The sequence below is a fragment of the Leopardus geoffroyi genome, chromosome B3, assembly GCF_018350155.1.
Source record: "Leopardus geoffroyi isolate Oge1 chromosome B3, O.geoffroyi_Oge1_pat1.0, whole genome shotgun sequence".
NCBI classification, from domain to species: domain Eukaryota; kingdom Metazoa; phylum Chordata; class Mammalia; order Carnivora; family Felidae; genus Leopardus; species Leopardus geoffroyi.
This window is the reverse complement of record NC_059337.1, coordinates 35,084,582-35,102,272: the sequence shown is the minus strand read 5'-3', so window position 1 is coordinate 35,102,272 and position 17,691 is coordinate 35,084,582. Positions and strand designations below refer to the sequence as shown.

General features: G+C 39.5%; 1 protein-coding gene and 1 pseudogene across 1 annotated transcript in view; both read right to left on the bottom strand.

Moving 5' to 3' along the window:
* Nucleotides 1-17,691, bottom strand: part of UACA (uveal autoantigen with coiled-coil domains and ankyrin repeats) — a 95,622-nt gene that overhangs the window by 49,332 nt on the left and 28,599 nt on the right. The gene's annotated exons all lie outside the window — the stretch shown is intronic.
* LOC123582779 lies at nt 11,653-12,864 on the bottom strand (annotated as a pseudogene).

Below are 17,691 nucleotides of genomic sequence, written 5' to 3'. Positions count from 1 at the left end.
AGGAGATGGGATTTATGTGCTCTCCTCCACTGTGGACATCCTGAGCCTCTCCACCCTCTGTCACAATCTCCTGTTCCCACTCTCACACCCTCTTTCCCAGCTATTTCTCAGAAACTCTAAGTCCCGCCATTGCTTGTCCCCCGTGCCTGCAGGTTCTTCCCTCACTTTCTCCAATGGCACTTCCTCAGAGGGCTTTTCAAATCTCCAATCTAAACAACCCCAGCTTCACTCTACTCCCGCCACTACTTTTTTGTAAAGTAAGTTCTACACCCAACATGGCGCTTGAACTCACGACCTTGAGATCAAGAGCCGCATGCTCTACCAACGGAGCCAGCCATGCGCCCTTACTCCTACCATTCTTGACCTGCCCTGTTTTACTTTTCTTCGTAATAAATATCCATCAGTATCTGCCATTATATCATATGTTTATTTGTTAGCTTACTGCCTACGTCTGTTTTTGCTTTAAAAAGAATCAAAATAATCCGGGGGCAGGCTGAATTCAACAGCACATTATAAGGATCATGACCATATGGTGTCTATTGCTGAAATGCAAGGATGGTTCAACATATGAAAACTGATCAGTGTAATATATCACATCAACAGAATTAAGGATGAAAATCACATGAGCATCTCAACCGATACAGAAAAAACATCAGGCAAGATTCAAACATCTTTCATGATAAAAACTTCAACAAACTGGAAACAGAAGGAAACTACCTAAGAAGGGTCATATATGAAAAGCACACAGCTGGGGCGCCTGGCTGGCTCAGTCGGTTAAGTGTCCGACTTCAGCTCAGGTCATGATCTCTCGGTCAGTGAGTTTGAGCCCCATATCGGGCTCTGTGCTGACAGCCCAGAGCCTGCTTTGGATTTTCTGTCCTCCTCTCTCTCTGCCCCTCTCCCACTTTGCACGCGTGTGCATTCTCTCTCAAAAATAAACATTAAAAAAATTAAAAAAGAAAGAAAATATTTCCACTTACAATAGCATCCAAAAGAATACAATAATTAAGAATAAACCTAATCAAGGAGGTGTAAAACCTGTACCCTGAAAACTATAAAACATTGCTGAAAGAAACTAGAGGAGAAACACATATAAATGGAAAAGGCAGTGTTTGTGGCTTGGAAGACTTAACACTGTTAAGATAGCAATACTTCCCAGAGTGATCTACAGATTCAAACAATCCCTATCAAAATTCCAATGGCATTTTTTTTTTCTTGGCAGAAATAGAAAACTCCATCCTAAAATTCGTATTGGATCTCAAAGGCACCCCAACAGCCAAACGACCTCAAAAAAGATCAAATAATCTTGAAAAAGAAAACCAGAGTTGGAGGTCTCACACTTAATGATTTGAAAACATTTTATAAAACTACAGTAATCAAAACAGCGTGGCACTGGCATAAAGACAGACATACAGACCAATGAAATAAGACAGGAAACTACTGAAATGAACCCTCACATACGTGGTCAAATGATTTTCAACAAAGGTTCTAAGGCTACTCAAAGGGGAAAGGAGAGTCTCTTCAACAAATGGTGCTAGGGAAACTGGATATACACATGCAAAAGACTGAAGTTGGATCCTTGTATCACACCATATACAAAAATGAATTTTAAATGACTAAGACCTTACATTTAAGATCCGACCACAAAGCTCTTTTTTTTAGGGGCACCTGGGTGGCTCAGTCAGTTAAGTGGTTAAGCATCCATCTTCAGCTCAAGTCATGATCTTACCACTTGTGAGTTCCAGCCCCGCGTCAGGCTCTGAGCTGACAGCTCAGAGCCTGGAGCCTGCTTTGGATTCTGTGTCTCCCTCTCTTTCTGCCCCTCCCCCACTCGTGCTCTGTCTCAAAAATAAACATTTTTTTTTAAAAAAAAAGCTCTTTTTTTTAAAAAACAAAATTTATTATTTACTTACTTATTTATTTATTTATTTATTTATTTATTTTTGAGAGAGAGACAGAGCACAAGCAGGGGAGGGGCAGAGAGAGAGAGGGAGACACAGAATCTGAAGCTGGCTTCAGGCTCTAAGCTGTCAGCACAGAGCCTGACATGGGGCTCAAACCCATGAACAGCAAGATCATAACCTGAGTCGAAGTTGGATGCTCAACTGACTGAGCCACCCAGATGACCCCTGACTACAAAGCTCTTAAAAGAAATTATAAGAGGGCACCCGAGTGGCTCAGTCGGTTGAGTGTCTGACTCTTGATTTCAGCTCAGGTCGTGATCACAAGGTTGTGAGATCAAGCCCCATGTCAGGCTCCACGCTGACAGCACAGAGCCTCCTTGGGATTCTTTCTCCCTCTCTCTCTGTCCCAGCACCCCCCCCCCCCCCCCCCCACACACGCACACGTGCACTCTCTCTCTCTCTCTCTCAAAACAGATAAACTTAAAAAAAAAAGGAAAAAAGAAACTACAGGGAGGGAGATTCAGGACACTGGATTTGACAATGATTTCTTAGATATGAAACCAACAGCACAGGCAACAAAAGCAAAAACAGACAAATGCGATTACATTAAACTTAAAAACTTCTGTACATCAAAGGGTGCAATCAATAGAGTGCAAGGGCAACCTATGGAATGGGAGAAGATTTTTGCCAATTTTTATATTTACATATTAGGTACAGGGCTAATATGCACAATATATGAAGAACTCCTACAGTAACAAACAAATAACCCAACTAAAAATGGGCAAATGACTTGAACAGACCTTTCTCCAAGGATAATACACACATAACCAACAAGCACATTAAAATGATGCTCAACATGATTAATCATTAGAGAAATGCAAATCAAAATCATCATAAGGTATCACTTCACATTCATTAGAATGACTACTATCAAAAAAAACAGGAAATAGTAAGTGTTAGCAAGGATGTGGAGAAAATGGAACCTTTATGTACTGTTGGTGGGAATGAAAAATGGTATAGCCACCATGGAAAACAGGATAGCGTTTCCTCAAAACATTAAAAACAGAGCCACTATATGATTCAACAGTCCCTACTCAGGGTATCTATGAGAAAGAATTGAAAGCAGGGTCTCAAAGAGGTATCTGTACACCCTGTTCACAGCGAGTATTCACAACAGCCAAGATGTGGAAGTAACACAAATGTCCGTGGATGGATGGATGAACAAAATGTGGTGTATACGTGCAATGGAATATTATTCAACCATAAAACAGAAGGAAATTCTGTCACATGCTACAACATGGATGAATCTGGAGGACATTCTGCTCCGTGACGTAGACCGGTCCCCAAAAGACAAACGCTGTACGCTTCCACGTACACGAGGTATCTGGAACAGTCGGATCACAGAGACAGAAAGAAAAATGGTGGTTACCAGGGGCTGGAGGAAGAGGGAAGTGGGGAGTTATTGTTTAACGGGTATAGCTTTTCAGATTTGCAAGATGAAAACATGCTGGTGATCAGCTGCACAACAACGCGACTATACTTAATGAGTGAACTATACGCTTAAAAGTGGTTAAGACAGTAAATTGTATGTGTTTTTTACCACAATTAAAAATAAAATAAATGAAAGAAATGCAATCTCTCACAGTTTCATTGTGATTAATAATTTAAAAAAACACAAGACGGTGAGGATACAGATGAGACAAGATTAACTATAGGCTAATAATTGTTCAAGCCAAGTTATAGGTTCATGAGGATTCACCATACTAAACTATTCTCTCAGCTTCTGTGTATTTCACACACTTTTGATACTTGGTCCAAGAAGTCTGGTTGGCGTATAAATTTGTAAACTATTTTACATGCTTATCACCAAGGCCCTTCACGGGCTCACTAATATGGCAGGAAACGAAGCATATCCTTTCTACTCAATCCTCCCCGGATTAAAATCAAGCTGTTAACATTTCAACATATTTTGGTGAGTCCATAGTCCTATGCTATCAAGATAAGCCCTGTGATATCAAACAAAAGCATCCTAAAACATTTTTTAATTTTCTAAATTTTATTTATTTATGAGAGACAGAGACAGCATGAGTGGGGGAGGGGCAAAGACAGAGGGGGACACAGTATCCGAAGGAGGCTCCAGGCTCTGAGCTGCAACACAGAACCCAATGGGGGGCTCAGACTCACAAACTATGAGATCATGACCTAAGCCAAAGTCAGACACTTAACAGACTGAGCCACCCAGGTGTCCCAATGCTCAAACAAAAGCATTCTCAAAAGAAACCGTTAAGTTTCTTAAGGAGCACTAATGTTTATTGTGTATCAAAACAAACACCCTTCTAAAGTCAGGGACTGCATTCATTTGAAATAAAGATATTCATCAAACTCAGAATGCAGCAAGCCCAACTTTGTATGGTAAATGTTAAAATACAACTGTTTCTAGAGAACAAATAGATCATTCTAATACAAGTAGTTATTTCGCTTTCTAGACCTAACAGGATGATAATGTTAAACTCTAAATCAGCATAAAGGAAGTCACTTGAAAGTTTTTTGACAGTGACTCCCTCATATTAGCATCAATTGCAAATTCATATCTTTTTTGGAAATTATGAAATGTTTAAAAATTTTATGAAAGTAATGCATATGCAGTGTAACAAAGTTATAATACGTTTCAGTTTGTATGTTAAAATAAAAGGCATAATTCTACCATGAAGAAAGACCATTATCAAAAATGTTGTATACAAACCTCTAATCTCTTTTCTGTTAAAAGATCTAATCAAGATTGTTTTCTCTTTTTTTTTTTTTTAATTTTTAACATTTATTTATTTTTGAGAGACAGAGCGCGAGCAGAGGAGGGGCAGAGAGAGAGAGGGAGACACAGAATCCGAAGCAGGCTCCAGGCTCTGAGCTGTCAGCACAGAGCCCAACACGGGGCTCGAACCCACCAATCGTGTGATCGTGACTTGAGCCCAAGTCAGACGCTTAACCGACTGAGCCACCCAGACACCCCAAATCAAGATTGTTTTTAAACCTACATGAGTCCAACGGTTGCTTCATTTACTCAATATTTAGGATAGAAGGTCTCCTGAGAAGAAATGTATAGATGCAAATAAATAAGGAGACTTTAAAATATATGCAAATCCACATAAAATACTTACATTTAAGAGGTAGACTCAACAGAATACAGCTAAAATGACTGATGACAAGTTCTAACCTACAGGCAATTTTTTGTTTATTATTCTAAAGAGAAATATACAGGATGACAGCAAAACGTTCATGGGAAACTGCTTAAAACAAAGGAGCTAAAATACTTAACTATTTAATAAAAATATCTAACAGATCTTAATAATTTTGGTGCCATTACCCCTTTAAGAATCTGGTGAAAGCAATGGATCCTGCTTTAAAAATTATACACCAGCACATATTCAGAAAAATTTACATTTGTTTTCAGAGACTTCACCGATCTCCCTACAAATATGGAGTCCATGAACCCCAAAATAAAAAAAAATCCTTAACATGGATAAAGAGAAGCAGCCGGAGAATTTTGTTTTTTTATGCAAGGTTTATAAAACAAGTACTGAAAAACTGCCAGACGACTGGATAATGTAGTTGTTCAATAAAAATTTACTGAGCATCTATGTATAAACGGATGCACATACTTCACTCAACTTTCAAATACGTATGATCATTTATGTATCATGCTACACGCTGGGTGTCAGGTAGACCATGGGGAGAAAAACAGACAGGAGGCCTGGTCTCAGGCAATTCAGAGAATAAAATCCAGTAGTCGCTTTCTTCTTGATCTCACACTATAAAAAGACAGATTTGTATGTAAACATGCATGTAATCATAATACACTGTGCTAATACCGTAATAGTTGTGTGTGAGGTACAGCGGTAGTTCAAAAGAGAAAAATCAGAAAAGTTTTATAGAAAATAATAACGAAACCATCTACTGAAGGATGAGTCGAAAGTCACTAGGATGAAAACAGCACCATAGGGGCACCTGGGTGGCTCAGTCAGCTAAGCAGCCAACTTTTACTTCCGCTCAGGTCATGATCTCGCAGTTTGTGGGTTCGGGCCCCCTGTCAGGCTCTGCACCAACAGCACAAGACCTGCTGGGATTCTCTCTCTCTCTCTCTCTCTCTCTCTCTCTCTCTCTCTGCCCCTCCCCTGCTCATGCTCATTCTCTCTCCCTCAAAAATAATAAAACATGTTTATTTAAAAAAAAATTAGGGGCGCCTGGGTGGCGCAGTCGGTTAAGCGTCCGACTTCAGCCAGGTCACGATCTCGCGGTCCATGAGTTCGAGCCCCGCGTCGGGCTCTGGGCTGATGGCTCAGAGCCTGGAGCCTGTTTCCGATTCTGTGTCTCCCTCTCTCTCTGTCCCTCCCCCGTTCATGCTCTGTCTCTCTCTGTCCCAAAAATAAATAAACGTTGAAAAAAAAAAAATTTTTAAAAAAATAAAAAAATAAAAAAAAATAAAAAAAAATTAAACAAAACAGCACCACAAATTAGGAAAATACCAACACAACTTGGAGCCTCACAGTTTACAAAGTATGGTACTTCATAGTCATGATTGTCAATTGGAATCCATCCACCATGACTTACATACACACCTGTGACCCAAGTTTCCCTAAGCTCCAGGCCCACGTATTTAAATATCTTCCTAAAGCTCTTCTTCAGTTTCTTAAAAGCACCTCCATGTCCCAAACTAAAAACATGTTCTTCCTCCTGAAACCTGACCCCATTCCAAGTTATACGTACACAGCAAATGATGTGTCTAGTTGATCTATCTAGCTGTACAAAAGAGAAACCTAGAAATCAGTCTTGACACCTTCCTCTCTTTGGTCCTCCATCACCAAGTCCTGGTGGATTTCTCTCCCCCCATTATCGCTCAAATCCCACTGCTCATCTCCGTGTCCATCAACGTTACCCTACTTTAAGTTAGCAGCATCCCTCACCAGGATGACCGCATTGAGCAATGAACAGTCCGGCCATATTCATTCCAACCCTTCCCTGTGTTCTCCGCACTGTAGCCGGAGTGGTTTTCCCAAAATGTAAACCTCGTCATACCACCACCACTATCGCTCCCTTCCATATACCCTGTCCCGCCCACTTAAAATCCTTTGGTACCTTTCTATTCTCGTAGGATAAAGAGAAAATTCCTTAATGGAATCGACGAATCCCTGAACGGTGTTACCCCTACAACCTACTCAGCTTCATCACATGAAACATTAACACTGTTTCTCATGTTATATATGCAGATATTGAGTCACTAGGAGATTACGGAATTTTGTCCACTATAATTAGTTGCAGAATGATCAGAGAATCCTATTATTATGACTTCTTGTCCGGAGCTTTCCACTAATTAAGCTATTTCCATTTCTCTAATCATCTGAAAGTAAATCTTTGATGTAAAAATATGTAAGTGTGCTTTTAAAATTTAAATATAAGCTTAGATATCCTTTATAGTAAAAAAGGATGAAAGCTTCCACATTTGGATACCTAACTTTTACAAAGCACCAACCACAGGTCATGCATGGCACCGGGGACACAGCAGTGAATAAACTACTTGAAGTCTCTCTTTTTTAAAAAAACCACTTTATTGAAGTATGACTGACATATAAAAAGCTGTATATATTTAATGCATAAACTCAATGAGTTTGAGGAAAGTGTACACCCATAAAACCATCACCATCATCAAGGCCATAAACTATCAGAGTGCTTCTAATGGAATTTAATGTTCTAATGGGATAAGATAAACAATGAAGGAAAACAAGAAAGTGCCAGGTAAGAATGGGAAAGGAGATGTTGACGGAATGCTGGGGATAGATTCAAGGAGATAGACTGGGTAACCTCAAAGTTCTGGGAAGGTGATACTGATGATGGGATCTGGATGAAGAGGAACAGCCAGTCTGTGAGAATTTCTGTTTCAGATGGAGGGGGCAACTACTGAAAGGAGCTTAGCATGTTTGAAAGAAGATAGTTGACATACGATGAGTAAGAAGGATCACAGAATGAGATGAGAGTACAGGGGGAGGCAGGTACCACCAGTTGTCAAATGTGGGATTCCCCAGCTGTGTCATAAACATCTTTCAAAAGTGCTTTCTTCAAAGACTACAGCAACTCTTTTTCATAGGGTTCTTTTGGCCACTTTAGGATCAAGTCTAAAAACATAAATTACATAAATATTTTTTTCACTTCAAGAATTTATCTTTAAAATAACCAGCTGAATCTCAACTTGCCTTGAAATGTAAGATTCGCCAATTATATTAATATAATAGATATTATAATCTACCCCACCCACATCAGACCTAGAAACCTGAACTACCTTTACAATGAACTACACTAAAAAAAAATCCACCACACAAGAAAGACAGCACCCCCCAAAATAGGATTTCATAATCATATTCATAAGATAAGACTCTTCAAATAAAAAGAACACAGAGGCAACTAAATAAAGCCTTCTCCAAGGGGTTTAAAATCCTAAATACAAACTAAACAACATGCACATTTGGGCAAAACGCCCTGAATGTCTGACTGAAACGAAGCACAGGTACTGATAAGACTCTACAATTGCCCACATTCCCCAATAACTAAATCCAAGACAAGCTCTGACACAACTGAAAACTGAGCGAGTGGCAGAAAGCAAGGCTCATGGAGCATAAACATTCCTTGCAGATTAGGCTGCACAATTAAGAACTGTTCTACAGTTCATTGGATTGATGATAATTAGAAATATTTCCCCCATTCCATGTAGTCAAAAGGTTATTTACTCCCCCCCTTACATAACAGCAAATTAGAGCTTACATAATCGAAAAGGCAAAGAAGAATGCTAAAATAAACCAGAAAAACAAGAGCTGTACATCCTGTTTCTTTCTCCCTGACCCCCGACTCTCTTCCCTTTTTCATTTTGCCTTACCCTTATTTAATTATGCCCCGTCCACTTCCCTTTACCTCTCGACCCTTCCACTGTACGATCTGAAAGTATGTAGTTACGGCTCAATGAAACAAATAGAGGAAAGGGAAAGTTATATGCCATCGATTATTTTTCTGACCAAGACAATAACAAGCTAAATCCTTCTTTAATGGAATTTCACTCCATAAAAATAACATGGACAAAAAAGATAACAATAATAATTATTATTATTGCTATTTAAATAATAAATCTAGCATCTTCAGGACTGACAGTGGCTATGAAATCTGAAAAAAAAAAAGAAAAAGAAAAAGAAAGAAAGAAGTGGAGTCAGAAAGACTCCGAAAGCACTGCTTTGCAGATAAGATTTCCTAACTACCTGCTTTGAGTCTATTGTAGTCAGTTGTATAAATACCCCTCCCTATCACAAGTGTTCCTTAACAAATTCCTATAACTAGTTCCTATAACAAATGTTCCTTTATTAAAACTGGCTAGGCACCCAAAAGAGTTTATGAAAAATACAGATAGGAAATCACCTCTCCAATTTTAATAGGCATTATTTGTTTTGTAGTATCACTTATTTCACCTTTCCTCACTAGAAGAAGCTTTAAATTCCAAAGTAACTACATAAATGGATCTTTAACACATTTATAGTTAAATGTAACTATAAACATTACATTATGATATTACAATGTTTATCATACAAGAATAGAGCTCCCAGGCTATCGAAGGAAGAATTAAGATAGTAAGCAACTGGTTATTCGGGAAGAATAAACTTTGTCCCTAGAAAATTTTATAGAAAAATGTACTCAAATGAGTTCTTTGAATGCCTACAAGCCACGAGTGAAATTGTTTAAATATGAAGGTTAAAAACTGAGGAAGGTCTATATGCCTCCTACCCCACCCTACACACACCAATGACCACAGAAGTACTTCTGATAAGTTTTAACAAACATTTTTGCCAGTCTGATATATATTTATATCTCAAAATGGGACAGATTTAGGAAGCATTCTATGTTTATTCCTAACAAAGTAAAGAGCAAAACAGATATACTTACAGAAAAGCCTCTGATGGGGTTTGACCACAATGAAAAATAAGATATTTTTGTTCCTTTGGTTTTCTATTTTTTCTTGGCTTTGCAAGGAAACATCAGCCAAACAAAAATATGTTTGCTAGAGCGCAAAAGACTTTTCTAGAATTAAACCGATACAAACCTTATACTACTGGCCAGTATTGTTTAAATTTTAAATGGGAAATATAAACACACAGAGGGTTACAGGAATACGTATGTTTTTGTAAACACATTAGAAGGTAATTGCTTTTCTTTTTATTTATTGAATGAATCCCATAGTTCTACACAAAAGTATAACTCTTCCTACGCTGGTATTTTATATAGGATATCGTTCGAGTCTTAATATATGTCTCCCATATTAAAAAAAAAATGCATAGCCAAAGTAATAATGAGAAAGAATAAATACTCTCATGATATTTAGGTCTATAATAAAAAGCACAATATTTAACATAAAGATTCAATTTCTTTTTTTTTTAATTTAAAAAAATTTTTTTAACGTTTATTTATTTTTAAGACAGAGAGAGACAGAGCATGAATGGAGGAGGGTCAGAGAGAGGGAGCCACAGAATCTGAAACAGGCTCCAGGCTCTGAGCTGTCAGCACAGAGCCCGACGTGGGGCTCGAACTCACAGACCGCGAGATCATGACCTGAGCCGAAGTCGGCCGCTTAACTGACTGAGCCACCCAGGCGCCCCTAAAGATTCAATTTCAAAACTGTTTCAGAAAACCTTCCAAGTGCTCTCTATATAGGTAATTGTTAAACTTTAAGGAACTGTTCAGGTCAATATTGCTATTTCTACTTTCCAAATGGGGCATACAGAAACTAAGCAATTTATAGTCGTGGTGGATTGTGCAGTCACTATTAATTTCTTTCATTCCTATAAGCCCATCCGTTTGCCATGTGACTTTGCCACGCTTCCCATCAAGAGATGGCATTTATTTCTTCATCCCTTGAATCTGAGCTGGACTTGTAACTTATTTTGACAAACAGAATGTGGCTTGTGAGACTTCTGAATCTAGGTCTCAAGAGATCTGGTCCTGCCATACTGCGGGCAGAATGAACAAGCTGGCCTCCTGGCGCCCCAGAGATCTCGGGACAGAAAGATCCCGATTGCCCAATCATGCCAGGTAGCCGTGCTGGCTAGCATAATATGCCAGACATTATCAGTGTGGCCATCTCCAACCAACCAACCCCTAGAGGAGCTTCTAGATGACAGCAGCCACATGACTAAGACCAGCGGAACAACCATGCAACAGAGCCCAGCTCAAACTGTTGACCCATGAAGTCAGCAGCAAATAAAATAGCTGTTGTTTTAAGCCACTAAATTTAAACCCAGGACTATCTGGACCCAGGGCCTAGACTCTCTTCACTAACTAAAGCTGCCATCTGTTCTTTGGTTTGTAAAAAAAAAATACATCTAATAGTCGAATTCAATTTTATGGATATTATACAAGAGCAATGAAATGAGAATTAAAATAATAGCTGGCAGAATGGTTCAAATGGCCTCTACTTCTTGGGCATCTATTGTGCTTGTATGTGTAAGTTTAGTTGTTAATCTTAGTGAAATAATGTAAAGAACTAGGGAACTGATCAGAAATACAATTATTAGTGTGTGGTCACGGAAGTGTAGGAGCTCCTCTATAATAGGAGACGTAGCATCTTGAAAATCTAGCTGGAAAGGATATGCCATACAAGTATAAAGCGTTTAAACCTATAATTTAACTTTGACAAAGTTATGTAATTTTTTACTAATACTTCTTTATTGAGAAAGACATAGTGGTTACGGTATTGGCTTGAAACGAGTTTTTAAGAGGGTTCGATTCCTTCCTTTCTTATTTTAGGGATACGTAAGTTGGCTCCTCAAGTGTATGGTATGGAGGAGGGCATTCATGTAGTCACTCGAGATTAGTTGTAGTTCACTCGACTATAGCTACTTCTCATTTGGATGCAAAGGCTTCTCAGACTGTGAAGCCCATTAACATAACTGCTGTTAATGAGATGAAACAGCCTATTGAGGAAATTGTGTTTCAAGTTGTATGTGCATCTGGGTAATCAGAATAACGTCGAGGCATTCATTCCAGATAAACCTAGGAAGTGCTGAGGGACAAATGTTACGTTGACGCCCACGAGCATAATTGTGAAGTGAATTTTTGCCCGAGTATTATCGAGACTATGCCCTGAGAATAGGGGGAATCAATGGACGAAGCCTCCTATAATAGCGAATACTGCCCCTATTGACAAGACATAGTGGAAGTGGGCTACCACGTAGTACGTACCGTGAAGGACAATGTCTAATGAAGAGTTTGCTAGTACAATGCCCGTTAGACCCCCTACAGTAAATAAGAAAATAAAGCCCAAGGCTCATAGTATAGCAGGGGATCACTTAATATTTCCTCCATGAAGGGGAGCAAGTCAACTAAATACTTTTACCCCCGTAGGAATGGCGAGAATTATAGTGGCTGATGTAAAATATGCTCGTGTGTCAACGTCCCTTCCCACAGTAAACATATGGTGGGCTCATACAATAAAGCCCAGAAAGCCAATGGATGTTATTTCCCAGACTATTCCCACATAGCCAAAGGGCTCCTTTTTACCCGAATAGTAAGTGACGATATGTGAGATTATTCCGAATCCCGGTAAAATTAGAATATAAACTTCTGGGTGGCCAAAGAATCAGAATAAGTGTTGATATAAAAGAGGATCTCCTCCTCCGGCAGGATCGAAAAATGTAGTATTTAGATTTTGATCTGTCAGTAGCATAGTAATCCCTGCTGCTAGAATTGGTAGTGATAGGAGCAGTAGGACAGCAGTAATTAGAACTGATCAGACAAATAGGGGTGTTTGATATTGAGATAGGGCAGGAGGTATTATATTAATAATACTGGTGATGAAATTAATGGCGCCCAAGATTGGAGAGACACCTACAAGATGTAGGGGAAAGATAGTTAGATCTACGGATGCTCCCGCGTGGGCTAAATTACCAGCTAGAGGGGGGTATACGGTCCATCCAGTCCCCGCCCCAGCTTCTACCATAGAGGAAGTGAGTAAAAGTAGGAAGGATGGAGGCAGAAGTCAGAAATTCATATTATTTATCCGAGGGAATGCCATGTTGGGTGCCCCAATTATTAATGGTACCAATCAGTTTCCGAATCCTCCAATCATAATGGGTATCACCATAAAGAAAATTATTTACAAAGGCATGGGCAGTGACAACCACATTATAAATCTGGTCATCTCCTAATAATGTACCAGGTTGGCCAAGCTCGGCTCGGATCAGGAGACGGAGGGCAGTCCCTACCATACCGGCTCAGGCACCGAATAGAAGGTAAAGAGTGCCAATAGCTTTATGATTAGTTGAAAATAAAAAAGGGGATGAGTTAGGCACACTAATATTACCTTTTTACCATCTTAAAAGAAAATAGGTACATTGAAATCTGTAATTATAATAGTAGGAAAATGATAAAATTTTGTGGAAGAAGTACTTTCTATTCCCAAAGATGCACAACTATTCATTTTAAACAACCAGCATTCATATGCATTTTATCAGCAAAACCTGAACTCTATTAAGCGATCTAAAAGAAAATCTGAATGGCTATGCAATAAAAATTAATAAGCCGTTAATTTTTATAAATCTAATAAAATTTAAATAATATTTTAATAATATTGCTACTGTAGTGTTTAATGAGCATACATTCATCCTCAGATGAAGACGCTGCAGTAGGAGTAAACCATGACAAAGCAAAAATCACAAGCTTCTTTTCCATGTATTCTTTAAGGGTTGGTTGGCAAACATTTTCTGTGGAAACCAGATGGTAAACACTTTAGGATTTGCAGGCCATGCATTCTCTGTTGTAACTATTCAACTTTGCCCTTATGGAATGAAAATAGCCATAGACAATATATAAAGAATAACCATGGCCATGTTCCAATAAAACTTTATTTATAAAAACAGGCAGTAGGCCACAGTTTGCCAAACCCCGTTTTAGGTGCTCAGTTATCTTCGGCCAAAATATACGGCGTTTATTAGCTATGATCAAGCTAATTTGTTGGTGCTCTACCATGAGACCTATGAGAGAATACTCTCTGTGTTCATATTCTCCTATCTGCAAAATAGCACTATGTGTATATGAAGGTCAATTCTTTATCACCTTGGCTCAGCTATGGTGCCCAGTTGTTTTGACAAACTTGAATCCAGATGTTACCAGGAAGGACTCTGTAGATGTGACTGACATCTAAAGTATGTTGACTTGAGGTAACGAGATTACCCTTAATATTGTGGATAGGCCTCATCTAATCATTTTAAGACCCTAAGAGCAAAAACTGAAGATTCCCTGACAAGAAGCAATTCTGTCTCATGACTATAACACAGAAATCCTGCCTGAGCTCCTAGCCTGTGAGCCTGCCTTATAAATTTCAGATTTTCTAGCCCCCACAATTATATAAGCCAATTCCTTAAAGTAAATTAATTTATCTCTCTCATAGTTATAGATATCTATATATTTCCTATTAGCTCTAGTTCTCTGGAGAGTCCATACAGTAAGGACTCATATTACCTTCCATAGTAAGGTAATATGCCATTAAGTTTAAAATACACACACACACACACACACACACACACACACACACACACACACACTATTCTGATTTTTCATGCATCATCCAAAACTACATGAGAAAGTTATGGTAGACTGTATTATTTGAGACTATCCATTCCCCTGCTTCCTTGCAAGATTATTATACACACACACATATGTTTAGGTATCTCTCTGTATGTAGATGTGTAACCTGTGCATCATCTCATAGGGAAAGAATAGCCATCCCTAGGTCACTGATTTAGGGATCACCCATGAGATATGATTTGGCCAACAGAACATGAACAGACGGGATATACATCGCATCTAAGCAAAACCTTGAAGCAGCCGTCCAAGTTAGCACCAGTCTTGGCTTCAGCCAAGAGACTATCACATCTCATATACGGGCTTTTCCTTTAGCCTTGGGTCTGGAGGGGAGCCACAGGCTGTTTCGACAGAGCTGACCCATAGCCTATAACATACGGTAGGAGATACAAGTTTGTTATTTTGAGAAGCCACTGCAATTTGAAGGTAATTACTACCATAAAGCTGAACACTGCAGAAACTGGTACCAGAGGCAGGTGCTACACCTTAACAACCACTGTCACAAATAATAATAAAAGTATGTGATGTAGGCTTTAAAGCTGGGTGATGGAGAGCCAGGAAATGGTTAGTGGAGGTTGGAAAGACAGCCAACCACATAATGTAGCAGTAAATAAAATTGTTGACATGTGAAAAATGAGATAACTTGGTTGAAAGGACTGGACTTGCTACTGATGTCCAAAGTGAGAGGGGGACAGTCTAGTAGGACTGAGCCCTTAACCTGTGGGGTCTGAGCTAGGTCTAGGTAGTCAGTGTCAGGATTAAGTTAAACCGTAGGACACCCAGTTGGTTCTCACAGAGAATCAGGGAACAGCCTGGTATGGAAACACACACACACACACACACACACACACACACAGGCACACACAGGCACGCACTTGGGAGTACAAAAGAAGCATTCAGCGGACAGTGAGTAAAGGAAACAAGTGTTTTCCTTTCACCCAGCAAATCCTTTCAATGAAACAAAATGGCTCGGAGGGGGACTCCCCACAGGAAGAGCCTAAGGATGTGGTCCCATTGAAGCCCAATAAGCTCAAGGTAACTGAACTGAAGTTTAGAGAAAAATGCATCTGCCAAAGGAGCGAGGATATGATTGTCGACACCTGGATCTGACTCAAATAGATAAAAAGACAAAAAACAACTTCCAAAACAGCCCCCAGCCTGAGTTTAGGGTCTGTGACTCCCAGATCACATTTAATGGGCCCCAGGTTTCTACAGGCAAGAAGCAGACCAGCAAAGCTGTTTAACCCTTACCTCATTCCCTCGCCAACAAGGGCATCCCCTCCAATACTCTGTTCAAATATGGACACAGATGATATATTAAAAGAAACACCTCACAAAGGGCACAACCAAGAGCCATGGAAAACAATGGACTAGGGAGCTACCCACAGGAACATAACCAGGGCCAAATCAAGGAACATCCTCCAGTGCCAAGAAAAGGAGCCCTCGTTACATTCACCCAAAAATCCAATTGATACAATACAATACAATTAACTGCCAGGGACCAGAGACTGCTGGGTGCCTCCATTATTCCTACGTCTTAACAGGAATGTTCACTGTGGATATCCTATCCCTGTTCCATCACTGTATGGTGGGGGCGGGGGGAGTGGAGAGGGGGTGGAGGGTTGAAGAGAGCTGGTCTCCAGGTCAAGAAAATCTACACACATAAAAGACGTACAAATTCTAAGAGGTTCTAGACTATAAACCTAATGCAATTGAAAGAAATTCTTGAGGTATTTTCCTTGATGAAGGGATAAATGTATTTTGTAAGCAGAAGGGAACACAGTTGGCATTTGTGATGAAGAGGACAAATTGTGGTAGATTACATTACTGTTCACCATTTATCATCCCCATCCTTGGAAGAGGCTTATACATCCCTGCCCGGTTTATAACTCGCCTATACCTACAGCGTGAAGAGTATCTGTCCCTGCGCCTCACTACTCGGAGCGCAGCCATGAGGCACACTGTGGCAGTCATGACACACGGCACAGCTGAGCAGAAGCTTTAAGGGGTATCACAAGTTTCAGCCAGCCCTCTGAGTTCTCGCTACCATGCAGCAAATGGCAGGTCCAGAGAGAGGCTGCTCCTTCAGTCTGGGTCTTAGAATGAAAGCATGTGGAGCAGAACCACTCTCCACAGGCAGCTCAAAGGCTACATGTAATGTAATGTTGTTAGAAACCACCAAGACTTGTGGGTTGTTTCTGCCGCAAAGTTGCTTAATACAGAACATGAACGAAACAAAGGGTTAAAGGAGAAAGAATTGTGTGATGCGTAGCTATATTTTGGTAGCTAAATATAATGTGAGATGCCTATGATTGTAGGTAAGTGTAGTTCATGATGGATCTGTGTGCCTACAGCGGCTATTGGTATGGGCAAATACGGATTCTATAAAGGACAAATCAGTTCAGTGGTTGGAAGCGAGCTTGTGGCAAAAACAAAACTAAGGTTGCAAACCTGATAAATTAACGTTTACTGTAATAATAAACACTTTGCAAATGCTTCTGATAGTCCTCAACTATGACCAAAGAAGACTTATTACCATCTTCATTCCCCATATAAAGCAAAAGAAACTTAGAGAGGTTCAGTAACTTGCCAACATGTGTTAACTACTAAGTGGCAGAGTTAAAAGTCAAATTCCAGGGGACCCTGGGTGGCTCAGTCGATTAAGTGTCCGACTCTTGTTTTTGGCTCAGATCATGATCTCATGGTTCACGGGATCAGGCCCCGCACTGGGTTCCGTGATGGTAGCATAGAGCCTGCTTGGGATTCTCTCTCTCTCCCCACCCTCCCCTGCTCACATGTGTGCATGTACTAACGACCCCCCCCCCACACACACAATAAATAAACCTTTTAAAATATTAAAAATTAAAGTCAAATTCCTAGACTATCTAATTCTAAACTTCAATTAAAGGTACAGGTTATTAAAAATCATTTCACTGAAGTGAGAACTTGATTTTATACTATTTACCAATTCTATAAGATAGATGGAGGAGAAAGCTGATACCATGAATACCATGAACTCAGTTCTGAGTCTGAATCCTATTAAATATATTATTCATAATGAATTTTTTCTTTTATATTCTATAATATTCTTATTAATGGGACAACCAAGAATCTAAAACATTTT